Source organism: Ursus maritimus, unplaced genomic scaffold, assembly GCF_017311325.1.
Source record: "Ursus maritimus isolate PB19 unplaced genomic scaffold, ASM1731132v1 scaffold_29, whole genome shotgun sequence".
NCBI lineage: Eukaryota > Metazoa > Chordata > Mammalia > Carnivora > Ursidae > Ursus > Ursus maritimus.
This window is the reverse complement of record NW_024425452.1, coordinates 10,154,058-10,179,350: the sequence shown is the minus strand read 5'-3', so window position 1 is coordinate 10,179,350 and position 25,293 is coordinate 10,154,058. Positions and strand designations below refer to the sequence as shown.

General features: G+C 39.6%; 1 protein-coding gene across 1 annotated transcript in view; it reads left to right on the top strand.

Moving 5' to 3' along the window:
• The window catches only part of PKHD1 (PKHD1 ciliary IPT domain containing fibrocystin/polyductin), a 431,701-nt gene that overhangs the window by 350,607 nt on the left and 55,801 nt on the right, over positions 1–25,293 (top strand).

Genomic DNA, 25,293 nt, shown 5'->3' with positions numbered 1-25,293 from the left:
AAGAGTGGTTAGAACTTGAGCCTATATAGCTTGTTAGCAAAGAACACTAATTGTCTGGAAAAGTAGCAAGACAAAATAAAGGGACTTTGAGCTTCTGGGGTGGAAATTGTGGGAAGGTAAATTTGTGGAGAAATTAATGGTAGGCAAGGGTTACACAGTAAAGTTTGTTGTGTGGATTCCTCTGGTATCATCACTGGGCTGATAGGGGTCTAGAGTCTCAGATGATTAACTTCAGTCCTTCCTGGTAGGGAGAGGAGAGGTGGCGCCCTTACAGATTTATCTCCTATCTTTAGGCAAAGAGGGGGAATGCAGAGAGCTTTTCTTGTTTCTCCTGCTTCTCAATTGTCTTCAGCTCAAAATAATCAGCATGCCAAAGTGGCATTTTGGGGAGAGGCATATGCTGCTACCTTTCAAAAGTCACCTAGTAACCGCTGTCAGACTTAGATTTCCCCACATCCTTACTTCACTTCTCTGATTGTAATGAGGGAAAATTGCAATTGATTCCTGTAAGTTTGACCCTGGGGCATTTAACATTTTTAAGCACCATCTGTATCTCCTAAGAGACTTCATTTTGATCCAAATTAGTATTAAGTTTATTAAGTTGAATTTTTATTCTTAGAGATTGATAATCTATGTATGATGCCTCTTTCTATGTAGGGCATGGAGGAGGATTCAGCTCAACAGCATCCGTGATTAATATGTGTTCTCTGCCCCTTACAGAACACATATAGTTTTCTGGCATTACTAGTGACTGAACTGGGGGCCAACTCAGGCAAAACTGTGAGGTAGGCAAAATTTTCTTTGGCATTTACCTTCCTACTTCCTCTTTCACTTTAAGCATCTATCCTGGCCTCATTTCCAGTTCTTACTTAGGTATTTGAACTTTAATAGAAAATTGCTACTGGGGGAAAAAGGCTTCAAGGCTCCACTAGATGGTTCTTTCCCCGCGGACTTTTAGATGGAAATGGGGCCCTGCAGGAGAGGCATTTTCTGGAGAAGGGCAGCCAGGAGTTTGTGCTGTGGGCAGTGCAGGCCTGTCACATGGGGTTCTGAGCGCTAGCTCTGAGACAGAGTCTCTTCTTGTGTCTTCAAACTATTCTTGAGGCCCCTTGACCCTGCACCCCCTGTGGGTACTGCCATATTTTTCTTCATCTCTTCATAGTCGAACATCTTCAAGGAGAAGTCTACCCTCATTGACTCCTTCTTACTTCTCACTCCATCTTTGCCCACCCATTGTTGCTTCTTTCACCATTACTTCATGGAAATTGCACCGGCAAACATCAGCAATTGTAAATTGACCAGATATTTTCTTCCTCTCTATATGATCTCTGCCAAATATGACTCTGAGTCTGCTCCCTGTTTCTTAAAATCCCATCCTCCTTTGGTTTCTTGGCAAGGTGATGTGCTCCCCTGGTTCTCCAACCTCTCAGTTCTAGAGCAACTAGTGGACCCAGGGCTGGGGGTGGGGGTGGGGAAACAGTATCCCACAGCGTTCCCCATTTCTTGATATGGACAATTAAATTTTCTCAATTCTTTTATCAAGTACTATGCAAACGATATTCAAGACCCCTTCTGACCTGATTGCTGGTCTGGATCCTGTCAAAATGGAAATTTGGGAGCCACCACTGCCCAAGCATTGCCTCCCCCTTATATTCTCCAAATCAATCTTCTTCTATCCGTACCTACACTGTTAGTGATCACTAAAGTTTTGTCAATAACCACCTTCTTTTCCTTTTTTCCCCCCATCCTGACCTTATCAATGCCCTGGCTTTTGACTCTGGGGTCCCAAATTTCTATCTATTCTAGGCTCACATCCCTTCCAGATCTGAATCTCTAACCACCTATCAGATATATCTCCATCCTACCTATTTTAGAATGCTTTATCTTCCACCTTTCACCCCATATTCAGTCTCCCAAATTAGTAGTCATTCTTGGGCACCTTGCCCTCTGAGTGGCTTCCTTCGTACAGTCCCAAAGGCTTGCTAAATCTATCACCCTAATAGCTGTAAAATTCATACTCTTCCATTTTCTCACTACTGCCTTGGTGTGAGCCTTTATCTGAGCAAGAGCAGTAAGTACTGTTCTCCCCTTTACTACTTTAAACCTCTATAATTCTAGCATTTGCACAAGGAAGGAGTGCTTTTTCTAAAATGCAAATCTGATCTGTAAACTTTGCCAGAAACCTGCTAACCGTCTGCCCTTTATTTTACAGAATAAAATCTCTGTTCATTAACATCACATCTGATGTGCTTTGTGATCTAACCACCTTCACAAGACTCTGGCTTCTTCTCCAGGCACCACATCCCTTCACAGTACAACCTTTGGATAGTATGTTCTTCTGGATCATTCTCTTAGTTTCATGACTGTGTCTTATCTACCTATATAGAAAATAGACTCCATGCCAACAGGGATTGTGGAGTGAACTCCCTTTCTGTAGGTGTGGCTTGACTGAAGCACATGTCAGCGGAAGGATGAGGAAAGGCAGACATGTGTCATTTCTCATCAGGTTACTACTGCCTTTAATCAGGACTGGCCTGACTAGCCTGATCCTGAGGTACAAATAACTTCAGAGATGTCCCAGGCACCTTCTAGACTAGGACCATCAGAGCAGAGATGTGAATAGCCTCCGTTCCTCAGAAACAGCAGCGCGTCCTAACTTCTAGACCCTTCTCTTTATGGTTATTGCTAGATAAGCTTTCCCGGATTTTAAAAAAAGGTGGACCTTTTGGGGTGGTACAGAGATATGCTAAAGTTGTCATCTGATTAATATCTGAAGAGGAATAGGTTACAAGATTCTTCAACACTTCATCAACCAGGCATGTTGTCACATGTTACGTAGGAGTTCACCACAGACCTTCCCAGGAGAGAGGAGACAGTAGACTTTGGTTTCCTTCTGAATTTATAAAATAAGTATCTGGCTTTGGTGGTTTATTGCCTGTTGTATGCTACATTGGTTTGAAAGATAAAAAAAATAATAATAATATTAAAGATTTCTCCCCTCTTTTGGCTTGGATTTATATTGAATAATCTGGCGTTTTGTTCATTTGTTCTTTTAAATCCTCATTTTAATTTTTGAGACGTCCAGGGGAAAATTCCCCATTAATTAGAGCCCTCCAATAATCAGAATCTTAATCGTCAGGATATAAAAAAAACTTATTGTGACAGGTGTAGTAAAAACATATCACAAATAAAATACTTCTTGACTCTGTCCTCATTGTCCCTTCTCATTCAGGCAAATTACCTGGAATGTCCATTTCTGTGAAGTGAGACAATGAAAATGGGTCAGAATGGTTATTCAGAAGCAATTCCTAATCAACTAAATATTCTGTAGGTTCAAAGTCCTTGTTATTAAGACTGCAAGGGGAGAAATACACATTTTTAGAAAAACTTCCAACGATATTTTCATAAGCCTTCCATCTGTGTTTATGTAGCACTTTATACAAATGTTTATGGAGCACTGTATACCTAGTTTTATTGAAGCACACATCATATGCCATTATACTACTTTGTCTATTTGTCTGTCTCCCCTTGAATTTTAGTGTTTTGAAGTTAGGGGGCCATTTATTTCTCTTTGTGTCCTCATCAGCTAGCAAAGTCCACGCGAATTATAGTAAACATTTAATTGATACCTGTTTAACCAAAGGCAACTCTGAGAAAAAAAAAAAAAAAGAATTTCTGATAATTCTGAGTCCCAGAGAAAATTTGTACATTGAATTCTCTATTCTTTATAGAGGTTTTAGAGATAAAATATAGAGCCATTACCTTGCTAATTATGTTATCTGAGATATGTAAACCTGATACAAGTTTTGAATCTCGTCAAGAAAAAATAGTGGAAATTTGTTTTCTTATTACATAAGTATACATATAATATTCTCAATTTTGCCTCTGTCAGCAGGAAAGGTTTTCTGAGCTCTGTTGTATAAAATATAAGTTTAAGAAATAATCAGCCTGTAAAAATTTCCATTAGTAACCTTTTAACACTAGCATGGACGTTGAAATCTTGAATTCTGCTCATCTACATTTCTGCCTGACCCTTCTTTGGTACCCTATCTGACTTGTCATAGGACTGAATGCATAATGGATACTTAGTAAAAAGTGGTTAATTGATCTATTTCTCTAACTGCTCGGTTTTAGGAAAACACTTTGCCTTATCCCATTAGAATTTTAATCCATGGAATCCTAAAAATGCAGTGTAAACACAGATATTTATAATGAGGATTAGTTTAAATGACTGGGCTGGACTATGAGGGATATGCTCAGAAATAAACTCTAGAATCATCAGACAGACTTAACTTTCTGCCAAACATTAGAAGTTGGTGCAATCTGTGAAGGACTAGAGGTGATATCTCAGACAGCCTAAGAGAGTCCTCTGAATTAACACATCAGGCCAAAGGGGTGGGTTTTTGCTTAACTTTCACTTAATCATTTCAAATGCAGCATTACCAGTGATACCAACCATACAAATATGTTTAAAGATCTCAAAACCACGTAAACTACACGGCAAAAGAATTGCATCGGGTAAAATAAAACCCAGAGTGAATGCCTTCGTTCGTTAAGTTTAGCATTTTAGTGAAACTTCTTTTTCCCTTTGGGTGCCAGGGAAGTCCTTGCTAATTTTCACTTGTTAAAAGAGTGCATTTTCCACTGCCTGGATAGGGCGGATTGTATTGTAAATCCTGCCTAAATTTAGTTTGAATAAACCAGTCAAGAATTTAACCTCTGTTTGACAAACTAATTGGCTAGGGGTTTAAAACCATCAGTTATGTAATAAAACTGTATGCAATCAATTAGGGTGAGCTGATTATGTTCAGGCGGCTTCATTTCTGAAGAATCTTGTTAGCAGGAGAGCCCTCTGAGTGCCTTGCCTAACCTTTAGCAAGCAAGTCAGCCTTCTGTATAAGCATGAGGTTTTCAATTCCCCGCCAATTTCACAGGGCTTTCAGGTAATGGGCTGCATTTTACTGAAGGGAGCAATGTGAAGTGCAGGCGAAAGAATGGTTCTGGCATATTATCCTTTCCTTAGTGGATCACGAATGAGCTATTAATGTCTGGTTCCCTCTCTGGATGGCCCAGAAGAGGGGCTGGGTGCAGAGAATTAGGAGGCTGAGGTGGGGGCAAATGCAGTCCCTCTTGGGCTGGCTGTCCTCTGACACCAGGAGGCTGCAGATCTGGTCCAGAGCCAGCAGTCCAGGGGAGTTAGAGAATTAGACCCCTGGGGTGATCCTTAATAATAATGTGGACACTGGGAATCTGGGCAAGAGAGAGAATGTTCCAAGAAAGAAGGTGTGGGGGGGAAGGAGACGGGGTCTGGTGACTCTTTTCAGCAGAGGGGAGAATTAAGTTGTAGCTATCAATGACATTAATAATGTTCTCTGCAGGGGCACCTGGGTGGCTCAGTTGGTTGGGTGTCCAACTTTAATTTCAGCTCAGGTCGTGATCTTAGCTGGTGGGATCAAGCCCCGCATCGGGCTCCACACTCAGCACAGAGTCTGATTGTCCCTCTCCCTCCCCTCACTCTGTCTGTCCCTCTCTCTCTAAAGTAAATTAGTAAATAAAATATTTTTTTTTAAATGCACTCTCCATGTATCAGAAGAGGTTTGCTATTTTATTAATTAATTAATTTATTTATTTTTCTCATAATAATATTTTTTTATTATATTATGTTAGTCACCATACAGTACATCCCTGGTTTTTGATGTAAAGTTCCATGATTCATTAGTTGCGTATAACACTCAGTGCACCATTCGTAGTTTTCTTTCTGTTTGCATTCTAGACCTGCTTTTTCCAGAATCGTGCAGTTGAAGGGTTTTATTCAGTTATCAGAATTTGTGTTATATTTTAGTTTCTAATATGCACTAATTTCTCAGAAACACTATTTCATTGTTTGAATTAAAGCACAGCTTTCTATGAGTGAGTACCTGATACCTATGAAACCAAGTGTGTATACGCCTTATGAGGACAGAAGCCAAGTCTGTCCTATCTATGACTCCGCCTAGGATAATAGCTCTTACCAAATATTTGTTGAACGAATGAATGTGGTTCTGGTCTTTATAGCAGCCCCAAAAGCAAGGAGGCCACTTTTATAGTTACCATAGACACAAAAAGAATTAAACAAGTAGTTCAGGGGAATTACAGCTCTTCTGACAAATTACATAGTACAATTTTAGAAGATCTTATAGTTTGAATACAACATTGTATTATGTATCCAAGTACTTCTACAAAACACTTTATTGGAAAATAATGCTATTTCCTAATTGGAGAGCTAGTTGCTTTATATTAAGTACATACTACCTTATAACAGTTGATAAAGATATTTTTTAATAAAGCCATTCTAGCATTCTTAGACTGAAACTGTCAGCTTAGAGTACCAAGTGCTGGTGAGGATGTGGAGCAAATGGAACTCTCATATACTGGTGGTAGGAGCAAAATTACAGAGATACTCTGGAAAATGGTTTGGCAGTGGTTTTTTTTTTTTTTTTTAAAGATTTTATTTATTATTTATGTGACAGAGAGACAGCTAGCGAGGGAGGGAACACAGCAGGGGGAGTGGGAGAGGAAGAAGGAGATTCCCAACGGAGGAGCCCAATGTGGGGCTCGATCCCGGAACGCCGGGATCACGCCCTGAGCCGAAGACAGACACTTAACGACTGCGCTACCTAGGCGCCCCTGGCAGTGTTTTATAAAGTTATACATTTACTTAACATATTCCCCAGTAATCCTACTTCTGGTCACTGACCCTAGAGAAATGAAAATTTATGTCCACATAAATCCTCTAGACAAATGTTCAGAAGAGCTTTATTTGTGGTCAAAAGCTGGAAACATCCCAACGTCCTTCAACAGTGGTATGGATAAACAAGCCATGGTATATCCATGCAATGGAATACTACTCAGCAGTAAAAAGGAACAAACTGTTGATATATATTGATATTAATACACATAAGATAGATAATTCTCGAAGACCGTGGGAGTAAGAGACGCCGGTATGAAAAGGCTACATAGTGTATGATTTCAACTATGTGATATTCTGGAAAAGAGAAAACTATAAGGCCAATGAAAAGGTCGGTCACTGGTTACCAGAAGTATGGGCATGGTGAGACTACTATTACAAAGGTGCAGCACAGGGCATTTGGGGGCATGATGGAATTGTTTTGTATCTTAATTGTGGATACATTATTGAACTGCACGTAAATGAGCACCAAAAGAAAAAAAGCCACCATATGATTATTTAAAAAATAAAATAAAATCTCTCAGCCCATAAGATTTAGGTAATTGTTTAACCAACTGAGACTTACTTACAGTCAGGTGGTAACTTCTCGGGCACAACGCAACTAGATACCATGGGTTTTGAGAGCCATGGGATGGTTGTCTGAGAGTTGGAAAGGTAGAAAGTCAGTTATAGTGTAATTTTTTAAAATTATTTTTTAAATTAAACTCTATGCCCGATGTGGGGCTCAAATTCACAAACTTGAGGAGAGAGTAGCATGCTCTACCAACGGAGCTATCCAGGTGCTCCTAGAATAATTTTTTCAAAAAGACGTAAAATACTATTGTCAAAAAGGAAACTCTCCTATAATTATTCAAAATTTGAAGCAGAGTTGTGGAATCTTGTTTGAACCCATCACTTTGTTGCCCAGTTATGCAGATATCTCCCTCTGGTGTTTATTCTGGCATTAATTAATATAACAGAATTTGAAAGAAAGATTAGAAATGTGTTATGTTAGACAGAGCCTTGCTTTAAGGGACATGCATATTGATATGCCAGGAAAACTTGGGCGATTTTCTCACTGCTGAGATTTTCTTTTTTTTTCACCCAGTCTGGAGTCCAATGGAAACCACGTATTTATTAAATGATTGATGTTTGTGCTCCTTAAGAACCATGGGAATTACCATCCTAGATCACATCATTAGTCTGCCTAGTCTAACATCTTGCTTCTGGCTTAGGTAATTATCTGATGCTTTTGAGGGACATTTAAATCTTCCTTATAAAGCATTGACCATTGTTTCAAATAGTGTTGATTCTCATTGCTGAGCTGTAGATGAGAAAGCTGGGCTAAAGAGAAACAGTATAATACAACTAAGTGCTTTTACATTTTTAAAAGCTAACTTTATTTTGACCATTGGATGATACTGCTGAGATCTCAAATAACAGGAATGCTGTGATACACTTGATCTAATTCTCGAGCATTTGACTTTCTACTCTACTATGAGGCTGCAAAAACTACTAGATACAAATCCTATCTCATCTGATGGATTTTATATGTTCAAAGTCCCATATTTTATAAGAGGAAAAGCAAATAAGCCGCTCTGTATTTGCAATATGACTGTTCAATGCTTTACGTACTATGGTCTCAGAATGAATTACTCCCACACTCTTCCCAGGAGTTATCAAACTGAGAAATCTTTAGTTACTTTTTACCATTTTTCTCTCTGATAGATTGCTTTGATTCCTTAAGAATGAAACAGTTGGGGGCGCCTGGGTGGCACAGCGGTTAAGCGTCTGCCTTCGGCTCAGGGCGTGATCCCAGCGTTCTGGGATCGAGCCCCACATCAGGCTCTTCTGCTATGAGCCTGCTTCTTCCTCTCCCACTCCCCCTGCTTGTGTTCCTTCTCTCACTGGCTGTCTCTATCTCTGTCGAATAAATAAATAAAATCTTAAAAAAAAAAAAAAAGAATGAAACAGTTGAATTGGCTAATAATATCATTTGATCCTTTTCTGCCTTCCTATCTCCTAGGTAGCTGTTAAATGTAGAGGCATTGTTTTAGGGCCAGCAGCAACTCATTTAGCATCTACAGCTTCCTAATGGAGACTTTTTTTTTTTTTTTAATGAATGCCAGGTGAGAGACAAATCCTTCTGCGAACACTCACGAGTTGGAATATATTCATTCTACTCAATGAGAATATTTGTTGTTGTGTAAGTTGAGGTTAAGAACTTGGTAAGAAGGCAGCTATGTTACATGAGCAGTAAGTAACCCAAGGACCAGGTATGTAGAGAATCTTTCTACAGTAGTGACTTCTCAACTGAGATAACTTTGCCATCCAGGGGACATTTGGCAAATCTGGAGACATCTCTGGTTGTGACAGCGGGAGTCTGGGGGAAGTGTACTTACTGGCATTTAGTGGGTAGAGAACAGGGATGCCACTAAATATCCTACAGTGTGCGGGACAGACTCTACAACCGAGAATTGATCCAGTCCAATACGTAACTAGTGCCAAGGATGAGTAACCCCACTTGATCAAAAGAAGAAAATGTGTTTTTAGCATGGAGCACATTGCCCTGAACATGGTAGGTACAGAATATGCATTGAGGTGATTTTCACAAGGGACTTCTCAAATCAGACCTGGGGCATAGAAGAAGAGTATTTATTATTGTAATTAAGCAAATTGCAAAGCAATGTTAATCTAACTCAAACTTCATGATATGCATTATAATTATTTTGCAGCCTGTTTGATTAGGCACACAGGGAACACAGCTCATTAAGAGGACTATTCCTAGTATCATATTTTAACCTGTGCGAGTAAGCACTGTTCTCCTCTCCTCTCTATTATTGTTAGTATGCAAAGATCAGACAACAGTTTTTCCTCATCTCTTTCTATCAAGGGCACACAGTTTCTGGGGTCCACATCCTACTAGCTGGGGTCCCCTGGCTCCCAGGACAGTTCTGCAGGGTTGCCGTTCTCGGTTTTGCCTCTAATCTTCTAGTTTGCTAATCCTCTGTGTAGCTGTTTGAGTTTTAAACTTGAAGGATTTTGGAGAAGAAAATCCTGTTGATTTCACTCTCTCTTTCTCTCTGAATTCTGGACCTTGAAAATAAACTCTTTATAAAGAGATAGTCAATAGGTAGGTATCTTGACCAGAAAATGATTTTATATAAATAATCAGCTGTCCAGGGAAGAGTGCATAGGGGACAGGATGGTATAGCTCAGTCCTTGGTTTGGGACTAAAGAAAACCACTTTCAAGACATTTGGGCAGATTTTTGCTTAGTCAAGGGGCTTTCATGAATCTTGCTATGCTGCTCCTGAGAGCTAGCCTTCTAAAATTTTCCGCCCCATTCCCTCCTTTCCCGAGATCAATAATGCATCTATGGGCTTGTCTATAGGGAAGCAACCATTCTTGGCTACCTTGGTGTCTGTCCATCACTGCCAAATTCTTAAAGCAGAACTGGCTTCAGATCAGCCTTCAGAATGCTAAGGGTTTGCAGACTAAGGAAGACCCCTTTCTAAAAATCATAGCACTGCTTGCAACTTGGTGCTTATAATTCCTTTACTTGAAGATAGACTTTTAAATCCACTGGAGAGTTTAAAAGTTCAAACTTGTAAATGGAAACTGGGAATGCTAGCTTATTAAAACAAGTTTTCATCAAAATTCAAATAAGGATAGCAGATTCTTTCTTTTTCTGTAGGAATAGAGGATATTTTTGGGAACCCAAAAGTGGGAGAGGTTGTTTTTCCAAGCACCATAGGGCCATCAAAGGCAAAGTTTTCCTATTTCACAATTTTACTTTGGGCTTATGCCATTTTCTTTCTACTCTTCACATCCAGATGTACAGCCAATACAAGACAGGAAAGAGTAGGAAGATTTCCATTCTAGTGTTCACTGTTACATCATAGAATCTTGTACACAGTACAGTCTCTACAAAACCTAGGAATTTATAATTTATGTACTTCCCAGAGATCTCCACATCTATCCATAGTGTTATTATTTTAAACCAATGATATTAAATAGCCATCAGTTATCAATTTCACAGCCTAGGGAAAAAATGTTCTTGAGTATCAATTTCTGAGACTCAGGTAAATGCAACGTTGGTTCAAGCTGAAGAACTATAGAAATGAACCCTAAAAATAAGTGGAATGGGTAAAAGTTATTTCTTGATCACCAACAATATAATAGATTATAAACTTCAAGATTTCATTTTATATCCTTTTTTTTTTTTGGCAAGTTGGTCTTTATGTTTCAGAAATAACAGAATTAAATGCTATAGAGAAAGGTTAGAGGGTTGAGATTGAGGTTGCATTAAAAAAAGGAGTTAAAAGCTTTAATTTATACTTGAGAATAACAAGATATGAAAGGATTTTGCAAAAATCCTTTGTTCATTAGATAATGTTTATTTAACAAGAAATGAGTGTTTTCAATGAGATTGAACCGAGGATTTTATTGGAAAGACTTTAAGAAGTAAGGTCTCTGTTCTTTAAACCCTGCTGATTTAAAGAAATATTACTAAATACTTTTAAGTCCATTTTTATTCAGTTCTGTCTACTTGCCATTGGTTATATAGACTTAGAGCCTTAAATCATATTCTTTTATTCTTCATGTTCTGTTTTAAAATTTTGGCAAGATTGTTTTCTTTGTGCTTGTTGTTATTTGAAGGCCCCAGCAGAATTCCAATTCTTGTGTAGTCAGTGCTATTGGACGAAGCCATGATGTCATTGCCAGTGGGGAAGCTGTTAGCTAGGAAATCTCTTGAGTCAACAACGTGGTCATGCAGCTGTATCGAGTCTTCTGTGGGTCTAAAGTGATGTGACCATAGCTCCTGTTTGCCCAGGACAACCAAAGTCCATACTTGCTGTCCCAGCACAATTGTAATACAGCCACTCTCAAAGTGTGTTGGTTTAAACAATAAGTTACATGGTCACTTCAAACTTAGAAGGCTATATGGAGAGAGTGGAAATGGTTCAAGTAGTTCTTATTTTTTATGATAGAGGTAGTGTGTAGCTTGCAAAAGATCAGTAAAATTAGATTATCCAGGATGAAACAGAATGTGGTCAGATTTTGGGGGGAGTGAGAAAGAAAACATTTGCAGACATTGTTATAAACTAATAAGCCAAAACAGGGAGAAGGAGAAAGAAATAATAAATATCGTAACAGCGGGGCTGTTAATTATTGGGACAAAGCCAGGTGGTGTGGTGGTGCCAGTAAGGGAAAGGATGCGTAGTAACCAGCACTCAAGGCTACTTGCGGAAACACAGCAAAGTGCTTAAATAGCAAGAGAGTATAGCATAGAGGTCAAGGACATGGGCTTTGGAACAGACTGCCTAGTGTTCACTTTCCTCAAGCTACTGAGAAATGAAAAAGATGCTTAAACCATGTATGCCTCACTTCCCTCATCTGTAAAATGGGAATAAGAGTAGTACCTATGCCATAGAGTCAGCATGAAGATTAAATGAGCTAATGCTTATAAAGTGCTTAAAGCAGTGTTTATCACATTATAAGCACTTAATCCACGTCGTCTGCTCTTATTGTTGTTGGAATTATTATCTTCAGTGAGCAAAGGAGGTAATGGCTATGCCACAGTCATCCGATACCTTAAACAAAACTGCACCTATGTCTCCTGGAGGCGGTATCACACGAGGAACAGCTCTGCAACCTCAGGGCTCGGTGGGATCCCTGTCTCTATATCACTTATTCTTCAGCAAATTTCCACTCCACACCATCTCAGGGACATGCTCGGTGCTTTAGTGTTAGAAGCCATTCTATTGGAACCTCCCAATGAATTTGCATATATGATAAGGAATGAGTAAGCAATTGACCTTCTGGGTCTCTTAAATCTAATCATTTCTTAAGGAAGTAGGTATGAGCACATAATTCCTCTTGAACTATGGAGGGGATGTAGGAAAGGGGGTATGTTTGAGGTGTGTGTGAAATGCCTTGAGAGAGAGGGTAATTGACACTACAGTTTTGTCATTCAGGAGAGATAATGAATTTAGGATCCATTAGCACATGAATTGATTTGTCTCTTTCTCCCTCTCATGCTGTCTCTGTCTCTCTGTCCCTCTCTTTTATCTGTCTCTCTCATGCTCTCTGTGTCTCTCATCTCTCTGATGCTCACTGTCTCTCTCTATTGTCTGTCTGTCTCTCTTTCTCTCTCTCCATCTTTCTTGCGTGTGTGAGCTTGTCCAGGGGGCATAGTTGTTAGGAGAAGGAAGCAAAGACCTGAATCCTAAAGAACACCTTCCCTTAAAGGGTTGGATGAAGGAGGGCTCCCCAACAAAACAATAGCAGTTGAGGAGGAACAGAGGTAAGAGAGAAACAGGAGATAATGATGTCCTAGAAATTGAGGCAAGAGAGCATTTCAGGAACAGCAATAACAAAGGCTGTAATTATGTTAAATATGATTAAATCAGAAAAAAAGTAAGTGGACCTTAGAACTGGAGCTAAAAGCTTAGGCTTCTAGTAACATCACTGGCGGTAGTATTGGTAGAGGGACTGGGCAACATGTAGACTTCAGTAGATGGAGACCTGTCTAAAAGAGAAAAACAAAATAATAAGTAACATAAATCAAAAGAAAAAGAAAACCTATCTTTTCAAGGAATTTGAGCATAAAGGGAAAGAAAGAAAGGTGGTGTTTATAATACGAGAAATGTACACATGCTTTACAAGAAGTTTGAAGATTCAAAAAACAGACAGTGATTGATGAGGCTAATTTGTGGTGTTCAAGCAGGAGAAGACAGGGATGAGGTCACCTGTGTAGAGGTTAGCTTGGGAAATATGAAAGTTCTCCATTCCTGTGAGTCAGATGAGAAGGAAATAAGAAAGAGCGAATATTTGAAAATGTTAGGGGTGAAAGTGGGAGGATTAATTCCCGTGTCCCCAGATGTATTTGTGAAGTCCATGACTTGATCATGCAGGTAGAAAGATAGGGAACAGCAAAGCCTTAAACAGAAGAACACTTCCGCTAGAGATGAATGGAAGACGGGCTGATTAACATGGAAGACTTGATTGAGGTTGGAGATAAAGTATTTGTGATAGCACCAAATGACACAGTTCACAGTTATACATTATTTTATTTTATTTTTTTAATTATGTGATTTTTGGTAGAGTTCTTAAACTTCCCAGGAGCAAAAGTGATGAAAGTAGATGCATAGCTTTGTCAAAGTCAAGGATTTTATGTGTGGCCATGGGTAGAGAATGAGTGATGAAAGAACGGGAGGTCAGAGAATGCTGATGAGAGAGGGGGTCCAGGGCAGTGATGGAAGGAAGTAGCCATTAGGTGAGTAATGGAAGAAAGTCAGAAGAGGGCTGATGGACCAAGAATGAAGTTTCAGTGAGGTAAGGGACTAGATACAGCAGGAACATAAATACAATTTTTTTAAATTAAAAAGCAGAAGGTTTCATTGGAGAGATGAGTTTTCTTTTTTAAGATGTCAGAGATGGAGAAATGAAAGGGCCAGGGTCCGGCCCTTAGAGTGGGGACTAGTGGGATGGTTTCTAAGTGATAAAATCATTTTCATGCTGAATGTTGAAAGGGATCTCAAAGATAACCTATTTAGTCTAATCCAAATAGACTTAAACAGTCTATTTAGATGATAAGTTTGAAGTTCTGAGAGCTAAGGCAACTTGTTCAAGAACAGTGGTTTTGGGGGCGCCTGGGTGGCTCAGTTAGTTAAGCTTTACACTTTTGATTTTGGTTCAGGTCATGATCTCAGGGTCATGAGATCAAGCCCCACACTGGGCTCTGTGCTCAGCCTGGAGTCTGCTTGGATTCTTTCTTTTCCTCTCCCTCTGCCCATCTCCTCAATCATGCATGCTCCCTCCCTCTCTCTCTCTTTCAAATAAATAAATAAAATCTTAAAAAAAAAAACAGTGGATTTTGGCAAAAGTGCTAGTAGAACCCAATTGCCCTTGTTTCCATGTGGGGCTGTGTATAATAAACCACATGGTTATATACTTGAAACACTGTAAAGGAGGACACGCTATTATAAAATGACTCAAGATAGTGCTTAGAAATCAACAAACCAATATGCACACTTTCTGCACACTGTATCAAATAAATCCATGGTGTCAAATCCTGGCAGCCTACTGTGACCAATGACTTGTATATCAGAGAGAAAATGTAATCCCAGTGACATGTGACCTAAAAAGGTCACATTGCCTAGCACCAGCCCTTGCTTAAGTCTAGCTAATTAGTGGTGCTTTTTGGTTAATTTAAGTGGATGGACCTCAAGGCAATACTATTTATAGAATTCAGTCTGATAGTTTAGTTACCCTCTATTTTCTAATTAAAAATGTTTTGAGTGTTAATCCACATGATTTGAAAATATAAAAATAGTTTCAGAGTTACTTTGGAGATGACAGAATCAAGCTGATTTTTTCACTCTTAAGTTCACCCGCTATTTGGGTTACTATTGGGTAAAACATTAGTTTTATAGCCAACACGAGGACCATCAGGTTGTGGCCAAAATATTGGATTAAGATGTCAGGAGAATAGTATTTCTGATCAATTCACTCTATCTTTGGGCAAGTACTAACCTATCTGAAACTCAGTTTTTTCATCAGGCAAAGGGAAATACCATCTCCCGTACCTGTCTTTTATAGTTGTTGTGAAGGGCAAACGATGGCAGGTAGAATAAGGGCAAAGTGCATGGAATGGCAACTATATTATGGCTTCGGATGCTAACTCTGCCACTGAGTAGACAGGTGTCTATGGTTAACCTCTCTGAGCGTCAGTCTCTCCATCTGTAGAACAGGTAATGCATACAACGTAGCTGTTACTGAAAAGGACTTACATTTGCATGTAATAGCAGGAGTTATAATTGTTTGAATATTAAATGGTACAACACAAATGTAAAGTTGTCTTCTCCTTTTACTTTTCATTCTCATCGAAATCTTGCTGCGATTCCGGCAATCTGATGAAATCCTACATCTAATATAGTGACCTTCTCGCCTCATGTTTAATTCATTCCTCTCTATGCAGGAAGTACTGGGAATACTATCATCTGTTTCTACCCTGCTTCTGTTTGTTTCTCTCCTTCTCATTCACTTTTTGCTGTGAGATAGCTTGTGTCTTCATTTGTGGTATTAGGATTTCAGGAAGCTAAGAACATCAACTTTTCTGAAAACGAAGGGAAAATGGAGTATATGAGAAAATGTAAGTTCATATCTGACACCTGAGACACATATGGTGGCTTTGATACCCAGTCCTGCTTGGAAAGCCCTTTTTGGAAGATTTCCTTACAAATTTTAAATGTACACCTTTGGGACACCTGGGTGGCTCAGTCAGTTAAATATCCGACGCTTGATTTTGGCTCAGGTCATGATCTCAGGGTCATGAGATCCAGCCTTACACTGGGCTCACATGCTGTTCATGGAGCCTGCTTGTCTCTCTCTCTCCATCTCCCTCTGCCCCTCCCCCCTCACTCGTGCTCTCTCTCTCTCCCAAATAAATAAATAAAATCTTTACAAACAAATAAATAAATAAAATGAAGCTTAAAAAGTATCAGATGTGGATTGGTGGATGGAATTTGGATAGAATTCTGGATAATGGAATATGGATAGAATTTGGATATGTGAACACGGAGAACGCATATAATACATAAGAGGTGTTTGTATAGCAGATGTAGTGGTGTTTGTCCTGACAGCAAGTTTTGTTGAGACTCCGCTGTATATATCACCCCGAACCCCAGTAGACTGCTAATCTATCATAGCCCTTTCCTACTGAGACCTTACATGGCTTCATCATCCTTTCTAAGACAGTACTTCGGCAGCCATTGCCACAGATAGGCAGCAGCCCTAGAAGTAAAACCTTTTCGCCATTTGGGTTAGCTAGAACAAAGAAGTTACTTTGAAGAATAGTTAGGTGAAGTTTACACCGAATACAGGGGAGCGATTGGCAAAGGATCTCGGGTTATAAGGTGAACCATATACCCACAGGTTGATGCAAATGCAGACCGGGATCTCTGGATTGTGAGGTAACAGAAGTGAACAGTCTCAAAAGCATTGAGAGACAGGAATAAAAATGTTCGCATTTTACAGGAGTGGTAAAAATTCTTTTATTTTTTCTTTACCTCGTTTCATATGAGAACAAGCATGCTCTCAATGAAATTAACAGTGGGAAAATTTTAAACAAATAAAAGGAAATACTTCTACATTTAGCATATAATCAGTCCATAGACTTTTCTGTTGGGGGAGGTCAGGGAGTCAAATGCTGAAGAGGAAAAGAAAAGAGAGGAAAATCTGGTTAATTTTATGACCAATAATAACATTGTAATTATGCCCTAAGATAAGAATAATGAGGTTGAAGCTTTGGGGCATAAAATGATCGTCTCAGTGGACAGGGAAGGAATTCTCCCACTCTTACCCTAATAATTTGAATGGCACCAAAGAATTGGCCAGATGCATTATGGGGTGCAGTTTTTCTCAGGAGGCAACTCCCATTAACCTGTAAAACCATTCTTAAAAGACCAGTGGCTAGTTTTATCTGGAAAATCCTGTATTTCAGGAGAAATCAGCCTGGATTCCAAGCAAAAAGAATTTCGTAGTTGATGGAATCATAAACTCCCCAGTGATGAATATGGATATGGTCTAATTTTGCTTTTGACCCCGTGTGTGAATTTCTCTAAACACAATGTTCATGTAACTAACTTAGTGTATTCATACTGGATGGAAATGGCCTTTGACACAGAGCATGTCCAATAGGAAGCACATGAGTGATCCCTAAGGAATTATAAGTATGCTCTTGCCCTTTTGCCAAAACTTTTCAAAGTTTAAACCAGGTGCTTGTAGCTTCTGACTTTCTTGGCATGCAGTGTGCTGCTTGCGTGCTTATATTCCAGACCGTAGTGAAACTGAATTTTTAGCTGTCTTTTAAGGTTTCCCAAATTAGTTTGAGCTGGCCACCAAATGGAGATCACTTTAGAGGGCAAACTCATCTGTAGCCAGTTCTCAATGAACTTCTGAGAGAGCAACACTCTCACTAAATGAGCCTCCATTTTTAATTTTTTTTTTTTAATTTGAGAGAGAGAGAGAGCACGAGTGGGATGAGGGGCAGAGGGAGGAAGCAGACTCTCCGCTGAGCGGGGAGCCTGATGCAGGGCTCGTCCTGGGACCCCAGGATCATGACTTGAGCCGAAGGCCGATGCTTAACCAATGGAGCACCCAGGTGCCCCGAAATGGAGCCTCCTTAAGTGGTAGGTGTAATCTAGGTCAGAAAGTCAGAGCATTTGGCCTTTCCTCTTGATACTGCTTCTAAACCAACTGAGACCTTAGCCTTGTTTGTTCTTTATGTCTGTGTACTTATTTATTTCATTTGCTCATATAAAACATGATATTGTATGATACAGAGTAATTAACTTCAGTTAGCAGATAACCCCCAAATCTCAACTGTTCAAAAAAAGGACATTTTTTTTTTTTCCATTCACAACTCAGCCTAAAGAAGACTGGGTGAATCCCCTGGTAGCTTTGCTCTTAGTGGTGACTCAGGGATTTAGGCTGCTTCTGGTCTGGCTCTGCCATTTTGGGGTCCTCTACATCCAGCCGCAAGTCCAGTTTCTTTATTTGGAAAAAGGAAGCGATAAAAACATACTTCTCAGATTGGCATGATGACCAAATAAAATGAGACAGGTTGAACGATTCTTGCAGTAGCCGGCACGGAGGACCCACAGAATTTTGATGTTTCTTCCCTCTGACAGTCACATGCACTGGGACAGGAGCAAAACTTGCCAAGATGAGTAAGTGAGACATCTGTACTCAGATGGCTCATGAGTTCACACTCTGAAAAAGAAGGCATATTTTTTAACCTAGAAACTTGGCTCCAAGTAAGTTCCATGAAGACAAGCATTGTGACTCTCCTTTTATTTTTAACTACATGTTTCCAGAGTCTAGATACATATCTTGATACAAGATAATGAGAATTGCTCAAAATATAATGTTACATCAGTGCTTACAATGGCAGAACTATCCAATGAAGAAGCTAGAAAATGATACTCATTTCCTGTTTTCTCTCCTCACCCTCCCTTCCCCCAGAATTTACAAAGATTCGCGAGAATAAGATAATGCATAGGATAACTATTGATTTCCTGATTCCATACCAGACTTCTTCCAAATTGAAGAGTTCATCTTGAAGGAACCCTATATGTAAACCATAGTATATTACTATTAATAATTTTTAAATCTTATATATAGTTGAGCAGAATTAAATTTTGCCTAATCAGTTATTCTTTCCCACTTTGAGTCTGTAGATAGTGTTTGTTGGCATCTATAGACAGATTTTGCAGTACTTGTTCTTCTAGCTCCAGACATTACTCCGCCTCCAGTTTGTGTACAGCCCTTTCTATAAATAAACCATTTTGTCTGAATGTTTGGCGCCCATTGTGCCTTTCAGTAGTGTAGCTATGTTTTGTTCCTCCAAGTCGAGTTTCAAAATGTCCTTAAAACCCCTTCACCTTGCTGAACTGTGTTGTACCAGTTTTTAAGGGAGCCATTGAACTTGAAAGATGACTCGGAAGGAGCTTACCTGGGAGCCCCTGGCCCAATATCTTATTTGTAAAAATCCTAACAAACCATTTGTTCAAATGACTGAACGGTACCTGGTTATCCTGATCATGTTTGCCATCACACTCCCTCCTGGCTCGTATCTATTGCCCTCAGTGAACAGATTGCTTGGGTGACTGCCTCCTCTTTCAATTCTCTTTCCCCTGCAGTATTTCACAGACGTTAGTGCAGTTAACTTTTATGCAGTCTCTTGGTAGGTAAATATCCATGTCTATTGCTTTGTATCGTATGATAAGGAAACTGAGGTGCATGGTAGTCTGTCTGTTGTCTAATGTCATCAAGAATAAGAAGAAAATAAATTGGAATTGCCATCTTCAAACCAGTGTCCCTATCCATCAGATCACAGCATTTATCTTGGCAAGACACCTCTTGGCTCTCCCTTTGATGGCTGACACCTGGAACATGATGCTCTCATAATGGCCTCCATCACTTCCTGCTTCCAAAAAGCAGTATCGGTGGCAGACTGTCTAGTCAACTTGCCCTTCTGTGAGGTTGAAAGAGATCATGTTGTTTTCTGCCAAAAAATGGACCTGTTTCTATTTCCTCCAAAGGAGAAGATCTGGACATAGCAAAATGAGCAAGTAGAACCAACTGTATGCATTTTTCACCCGTATTAGAATTGCTAAAGCCCAAACGCAAGAACTCATTCTGAAAGACTTTGGCATGCCAGTTCCGGCTTACAGAAATCTTTTCCCCTAATTACTTCAACAACCTTCTGTGTGCAATATATTGAGGAAATTTCATCTTTTTTTTTTTAAAGATTCTATTTATTTATTCGACAGAGATAGAGACAGCCAGTGAGAGAGGGAACCAAGCAGGGGGAGTGGGAGAGGAAGAAGCAGGCTCATAGCGGAGGAGCCTGATGTGGGGCTCGATCCCAGAACACCGAGATCACGCCCTGAGCCGAAGGCAGACGCTTAACCGCTGTGCCACCCAGGCGCCCCTGAGGAAATTTCATCTTTACATGGCAAGGAAGGCAGGTTTGTAGAGATTTGTGGGACACATTTTCAAAGAGCTTTAACAAAGAAGATTGATTCTCAGGTGTTAGATGAAGCAAATATTGAGATAAAATATATAAAGAAAATTTATGTTTAGAAAAGGAAAAATTCTAGTCCAAATGTTGACTGAGAACTCAAACATTTCATGTCCGCATCCTGTCTCCTGAGGACAAAAAAAAAAAAAAAAGAGAGAAAGAAAAAGAAAGAAAGAAAAACAAAGTCCTCTTATGCTTTCTGTTTCCTTCCCTAAAGCGGGATATATTATGTATGTGCAGAGAAAAAGATACACGAGAGAATAGTGAAGATGTCGTACCCTTCAGAGTAGGCTAGGTTAGAACGCCAGAACGCACAACTTGCAAATCTCCATAGCTTAAAACAGCAGAGGTCTATTTCTTGCTTACTCTTCTTATCTGTCTTTGGCAGGGACCCAGGCTGAGAGATAAGCCTCCATCCTGTACTTTGCTAGTCACTGCCTCAGAGACAAACTTAGAACTCTTAGATCAGGGGTTGGCAACATTTTCTATAAAGGGCCAGACTGTAAATATTTCCAACTTCAACTTCAAGTCCATAGAGTTTCTGTCACAATTACTCAACTCTGCTATTGCAGTGCAAAAGTGGAGTTTACAATAGTTTATACTATGTAAACAAATGAATACGGGCCATGTTTCAATAAAACTTTATTTACAGCAGCCAGTGGGCTGGATTTGGCCTATATTTTGCCACCTCTTTCAATTAACTTGTATGGCCCCAAAAAGCCACTTGTTACCTCTGCTCAATAATTGATGATTAGCTAATGATTCTACTCAACCACAAGAGGATGGGGAAGTACAAGCCTGTCACTTCCTGAGATAAGCCTAACCTGTATAGGTGTTCACACATATAACCAGAAAATGATGAAGAAAGAGCTGAACAGTTATTTCCGGAACTCCACCATGCTTGATGAAGCTACTGCTCTTTTAGAATTTTTCTACTCCCTCAGTTTTCTCTTTAACTCAACAAAACAAACCTTCCAAGGTGGCAGTGTTCCTTTGCTATAAGAGGCAGGAGGAGTGACCAGTCAATCAACAAGGACACTGCTCAGCTCTGTGTTTATTCAGCCTTGGTGGCCATGTTGGGTGTGAATAGCTAGAGTTATCTATTGCATGACATCTTCACATTTGCAACTTCGAGAGTGAATCAGGATATGCACACTAGAAGCTGATCTTGGAAAAGGATTTGGAGGTAGTAAGGGGGGGTGTTTTGTCAGATGACATTCCTCAACAGCGAAGTTTCTAGGGCACAAAGTTATTTTCTCAGACCAATTTTAGAGACGTTTCCTAGATGTAGCCCTGTAGCCTGTACACAGGGAGCAACAATGAGGTGGGGTTTCAGTTTATTTTACTATATATGAAGTCTCCCTTAAGCCTATTTTACCACAGGATGATGTCACTTTATGTATTTGGTTTTCTAGCAAAACCAACCCTCCCGAATCACAACCAACCCCATTTTGCCCCCTCCTGGTTTGTCATTGTTTATAAAGTCAAATGGTTCCCTATCTTTGGTTGACACATTTCTTTCCATTTTTAGGTCCTGCTGTAAGAGCACAGCTCAAAGAGTCCATTTACTTTTACACAGTTCAGTTCATTCACACTTCTGACTTTCTCCACAGAAACAGTTGACTAGATATAGAGAAATGTATATTTAAGCGGATTTGTCAATCAGTTAAAACGGAGACATTAGGAACTTATTGTGTAAGTAGTGTACTCTATAAATCAAAATATCTCTATTATATTGATTATAATCTATACCTTCTAAAATGTTAAAGCGCTTTCTTGCTTATTATCACACAAGCAAAACACTTTAGAGAGCCCTTTTAATAATTAAATTTTAAAGAGATAAAAACAGAGAGCAGGACATAGACTCTAAGATCTGTTAGTTGGGGATAGCTCTCAGTTTTTATTCCCCCAAACAGCGAGAGTTCTTTTGAGTATGAGAAGATTCTAGAGGCAATGGTTACTTGACCATGACAAAGAGCACTACTTTCAAAAGAGGGAAAATAACCTACATCTAAAAAAATATTTTCAAGGTCCAGATGATATTTTTATTGATGATGTACTGTATCTTATAATTAATTGTAATTGACTTTGATGAAAGTGCTATTATAGTTTCTCCACACAGGTTTTAAATTTTATTTCCCAGATCAGCTGCCAATATCAAGGTATCCTAGAGAAGAGCTCTAGTGTTTTTAAACAGACTATTATCCAAGTTTCTTTGTTTAGAATAATAATAACGATGACAACAATACTTAAGTCCTAGCCACTCTTTGAGCCTTTTTTCCCCTTCTCCTCCAGCCTCTGGCAAGCACCATTCTGTTCTCTGCTTCTTTTTTTTTTTTTTAACGGTTTTTTTTTTTTTTTTTTTTTTATTCGACAGAGATAGAGACAGCCAGTGAGACAGGGAACACAAGCAGGGGGAGTGGGAAAGAAAGAAGCAGGCTCATAGCGGAAGAGCCTGATGTGGGGCTCGATCCCAGAACGCCGGGATCACGCCCTGAGCCGAAGGCAGACGCTTTAACCGCCGTGCCACCCAGGCGCCCCTGTTCTCTGCTTCTATGAGTCTGAGTCTTGTAGACACCTCATTTAAGTATTATCATGCAGTATTTGTTTTTTTAAACTGACTTACTTCACATTGCATAACGTCCTCATTTATCATTTATGTTCTGAGCCCTTTAAAACACACTTAATTATCACAGCTACCTTATGAGCTGAATACCATACCAGTTTTCTTCCCACCTTGCAAAAGTGGAAACTGAGGCACAGTGAAGATAAGTTCCTTGCCTAAAATCACCCGGAGAGTAAGTTTCAGAGCCAGGATTTGGACTTAGGCAGTTTGGACCCGAGTCCATAGGAATAACCACTGAGCTATAATGTCTTTCTTTCACAGCTGAAATAATGGAGTTGTTACTGAGATTCCAGTAGAGGAGCAGAAAAAGTTAAGGACTTATAAACAACCAATCCATGTAACTGAGCAAAATCTATGCTTTTTTTGTGTGCTTATCTAATCTGACCACAAATTCCCCCAATATGGACAACAGCACTTAGGTTGCTGGGAGTGTGGAGATACAGAGAAAATGCTAACTCCCTTTCTTTCAGCAACTGTCTGGTGTAAGGAGTTTCCTTTCTTGAATAAAGGAAACATGAAAGAGAAGGAAGCCCTCATAAGCTTCAGTTTGCTTTCAGTGGGTAATCAGTAGGGTGGGTCATTATTGCCACCAACCTTCCCCTTCCCCCCAATTGCCTTCCTTGGCCTTTCCGCCACAGGTTCCTTTGGAAACCCTTTGCCCTACCTGAGTTCTCCTACATGACACTCTTGCCTTGCAAAGCAGATGAATATAAAATATCAGGCAAAGGTTTTGTATTCCCAGCCCAGATCTTTATCTCAGAATAAAAGAGGGAAATTTATCTCTTGTGAGTCATGGGCATTGAGGAGCTGGGAACATTTCACTGGCAGGGAGAGTTGGCACAAACAGTCCTAGTGGATTTCAAGTTTATTTGACTAATTCTTTCACCACTTGTCAAACGAAACTACTTTTGTTTAGGTAACAAAACAAGCTGTTTCCTCTGCCATTTCTCCAGTGAGTAGTATAGGCACTTGTGGTGAACACACATTACTGCTAACTGTTATGATGTTTGCTGTCAAATTCATTTATTTATACAACTGCTGTAAAAAGCCTGAGGCCCATAAGCAGCCATGAAAGATTTCAGAGTCATGGTGTGGGGTCATGAGAGGGGAAAAAAAAGTCTCCACTGGTTATGAGAAAGGAACTGACACAGGAAATGGTCACATATGGCGCAGATTTATTGTGTCCAGGGCTTCCCATTCAAATCTCATTACAGCCACAGCTCAGAGCTGGGCATGGCACAGTCACATTCATTTTCGTTTTGGCATCCAACAGAATTACCGCTGCAGCTTCCAACTGAGGGCTGGAGAGGTGATAAGTTTATCATTCCGGGGAAAGAGCGTGCTCAGATTGTATTTGTAAAGAAGGCTGTTGGCTGCCCCTGCCTTTAATCTAACCCATGAACATCACTGTGGTCAAAGATGGCAGGCCAGGTTCGCTAGCAAAAAGGAAATCGGAGGGTGGCGAGAAAGGGGCAGTGGGGTGGAGAGCGTTACCGAAGGAATGAAGGGGAAAGTTAAGATTGACGAAAGGGTTGAAACCATCTTGGATTTTGCAGGTTTTTATTGATTTCTTGATTGGTGGAAAAAATACACATCCTGCTTATAGATGTGTGTGTGTGTGTGTGTGTGTGTGTATCTGTGAGTGTGTATTTCTTTCTCGCACATGTTTTTTAAAATCATAGATAGTATGTCTGCATTGTAAGCATTTTCTTCACGTGTAACTTGTCTCTTTCAACACTGTTCATTATGAATGCTTGCAACACTTACAGGTGCTGTTTCAGACAAGGCAAATGTTATTAATTTGAGATGAGGATGGTGCCAAAAGAGGCCAAAGGAGAGTGCAAAGTATCTTAAAAACATACCCCCTTTTTTGATTATAGCTAATGTAGCAACTTATATTTATTAGCACATGTTTGTTCCTGACTCTGCACATACCCCATTTCATTTCATCCTGTCCATCAGCTTGTGGGTTGGGTGCTTTTACAAATGAGTTAACTGGGTCAGAAGGAGGATAAGTAACTTGCCCATGGTTTTGCAGCTAGAAAGTGCAATGCAAATCTCTCTGGCTAGAAAACCTGATCTCTTACCCGCCAAACTGTACTTCCTGAACTTGCATTTGCTTTGACTGTTTTCAATGTATAAACTTTTATTCAAAGAATAAAAGTCATAATTGAGACCATACCCATTGGTGTTTGCAGGGCAAATCATAATACAACAAAATAACAAAAATATAAAAACATTTTCTAAGCCACTATTTTAAGCAAAATGTAAATGACATTTCAACATAGTAAAAGAATACAAAATAGTCTGCTGGAATTTGTTTGAATAGACTTCATCGATAAAAATAGGTGTTTTTTTAATTTAAAAA